Raw genomic sequence first — 3,133 nt, 5'->3', positions numbered from 1 at the left:
CAGGGAGACGGGGAAGGAGCCGGAGGTTTGGTGGTGGATGGCTGCTTCAGTCCAGCCTCGCATTCCCCCTTTCCCTGCAGCCCCAGCAAAAACAAAGGGAGAGAAGGCGGCTCTTCTGCTGTTCAGGATGTGCTGGGCCTCGCTGGACCATGCTGGGCTCTGCTGTGCCCCGGTGCAGGAGGGTGGTCCTGGGGGCTCCCCAAGGCCCAGGGGGAAGAATGCGGTGCCAGAGCCTGGAGCAGGCGTGGGCTCGTGGATGGTTGGGTTCCCTCCCAGCCCTGGGTAAGGCACAGCCCCAGAGCAGAGACACCCAGCGCTGTCCCTGGCGCTTGGGCACCCTCTGCCCCATCCTCCCTCCCGGCGCTCCCCTCCCGGGAGGAGCTGCTCTGGGATTTGGGAACCTCATCAGAGTGGTGCCCGGGGCGGGGGCTGCCCTTGGCTCCCGAGCAGGTGCCAGGGCTGCCGAGCAGGTTTGGGCTCCTGCACAGCTCTGGGCAGTTCCGTGTGCCCTGGAAACAGGCCAGGAGTGCAAAGACTGGGAAAGGTCCCTACAAACACCACAGCAAGTGCTGCTCAGTGAGGACCCTCCGAGAAAACACCCACAGGTGAGGCTCTGGAGCTTACACAGGGATTGGGGCAGGATTGGGGCAGAGTGACCTCTGTGTTCTGCCTTGGGGTGTCGTGTGTTCAGGACCCCCCGGCAGGGCCCTGCTGCTGCAGAAGGTTTGATCTAAGGACCTGAATCCTGTGTTGTTTCATTGCTTAATTAACTGCCCTAATGACTTGTGCAGGTGAGCTGCTTGCCATCCTGATCCCAGCACCACTTCCAGCTGGAGCCCGTGGGATGTGCAGAGATGTCCCTGAGCCCCTCGGGCAGGTGACAGGGGGCTGCTGCAGCCCCTGTGTGCAGCCTGGCCATGGAATACCCTGCACTGGAAGAGACCCACGAGGATCATCGAGGCCACGGCTGACGGGACACACACCGTGTCTGATGCCCTGGGTCAGGAACGAGCAGATCTGGAGCACGGAAAGCTCCTGGGAGCTGTGGAATTGGGGCAGGAGCGTGGTTTCCTTGGTCCAGCTCTCGTCAGTGCCAAAGCAAAGGCATCAACACGCCCAGGTGAGACCAAAGTCACCCTTCTGGGACGAATCCAGCCAGGGCTGCAATCTCCAGTCCCTGTCACAGGAGCTGCTCTGCTCCCACGAGCCTTTCATCCCGCCGGGACTCGGATTCCTCTGGAGCAGCAAAGGCTCACAGTGTTATTCGTGTGAGGAGTCAAAACCCCGTGAATCCTGGTGTTTGTCCCTTGAGTTTGCAGCAGGGATGGTGCTGGGCTGGCAGCTCCTCCCGCCGCGTCCCAGGGTGGCTGGAAAACGGCTCCGTGCATCAAGGTCACTTTATCTGCCCTCATCGTGGGCCAGAAAGCTCGTGTTAATGGGCCTCTAATTTAATCAAAGTGCAGGGCTGGGATCTTTTTTCCCTCTTGAAGGGCAGAAATCAATTTGCAATGACAGCGGATGCACCTCCTCACTCCTCCGGGCTCCTGACAGACCACTCAAAATTAGCCCCACACAAAATTAGGTGGAATTAAAAAAACCCACCAGACTTATTCAGTAATTCAGACCCAGAATTTAAAATTGAAATGCCCGTCTCAAACCAGCAATCAGTTTTCTCATTTGCATAAAATACTGTACTACTTTCTCCTTCTATTTGCAGTTTCATCCCGTTTTTAACTCTTGCTCTTTGCATATTTACAGAATCATGGAATATTCTGAGTTGGAAGGGACTCACAAGGAAGTCCAACTCCTGTTACAGATGTTTTCTTCTTTACTGCAGAACATATCAGATACAATTAATTATATATATAAAAATGTAAATTATCATTATTCAGTGTTGTTAATTTGCTCTCAGGACTGAAAAGTGAGTAAATTTTTTCACAGTAAGAAATAATAATAATAATAATAATAATATTGTCTTGATCTTGATATTGGGCTTTTTTAGGTGTTTTTGAGCACTTTGGTGGCACGGTCCCACCCCTGCAGGCCTGTGTGCTCAGAGAAACCACTGATGGGGTTTCGTAATTACTGTATGTGTTGTTTACAAACAGCCCTTTTCCTGGAAATCCCGAAGGTGTAACAACAAATCAGGGAGGAAAAGGCCAGTTTCTGTGCTCTGGAAGGAATGGAATGGGCGCTCCCTGCTTGGACAGAGCAACCACAGGCAGATTTCTTTGCATCTCCCTGCGGTTTGTTTTTTTCTGTCTCAGCGCTCGGTTTGGAAATCAATCACCAAAGAGTCCTTATTTCCATACTCCAGTGGTTTTATTTATTCTGTGCAGCTGGGAGGGAAGGACGGAAGAACGGAAGGAGGGCGGCCGCACGTTCCTGCTGTGAACTGCAGTGGGAATTACGGGGAATTTCTGGAGGCAGCGCCGATGTGGCCAGACCTGTCCCTGGCCGGGGGACACACACAGTGACCCGTGGTGTGTCCGGTCCTGTCCCTGGCCGGGGGACACACACAGTGACCCGTGGTGTGTCCAGTCCTGTCCCTGGCCGGGGGACACACACAGTGACCCGTGGTGTGTCCGGTCCTGTCCCCACACATGGTGACACCACAGCCCCGTCCTCGCCGTGTTTCCTTCCCGTTTTCCTCCCTGTTCCTTCCTGCCAGTCTCCTCCTCTCCCATATATTTGTTCCCTCCCTCGAGTTCCTTCCTCTTCTGCATTTTGAAACACTTTTTCTGCATTTTCTACACGAGATTGTAATTATCTTATGGAACACTGAACGTTTTTATTTTAAGGGCTTTTTCAAGCCGCTGTAGCCCCTCAGTGAGACACGCGTTTTACTGCTGGAGGCGTTCTCACCTTAGGGAAACCTCAGGGTGGGCTTTTAAACATTTCAGTGGGAAACGGGATGAGCAAAGATCTTTTATTATTATGTCTTGAACAAAATTTTTGTCGCTTTGGCTGCTTCTCACACTCATCGTGCTGAGCTCTCCCAACTGTGTGTGTGGGACAACACTGAGAGGAAGAGGCTGAAGGGATCGTTCCCTACGGGCCGTGGGGCAGGGAGGAGGGGTGGTGACAGGACGGGGCCCTGGGCCGGGGGTGACAGGAGGGGACACGGCGGGAG

The sequence above is a fragment of the Manacus vitellinus genome, unplaced genomic scaffold, assembly GCF_001715985.3.
Source record: "Manacus vitellinus isolate BGI_N305 unplaced genomic scaffold, ASM171598v3 scaffold_99_pilon, whole genome shotgun sequence".
NCBI lineage: Eukaryota > Metazoa > Chordata > Aves > Passeriformes > Pipridae > Manacus > Manacus vitellinus.
This window is presented reverse-complemented; position numbering follows the sequence as displayed.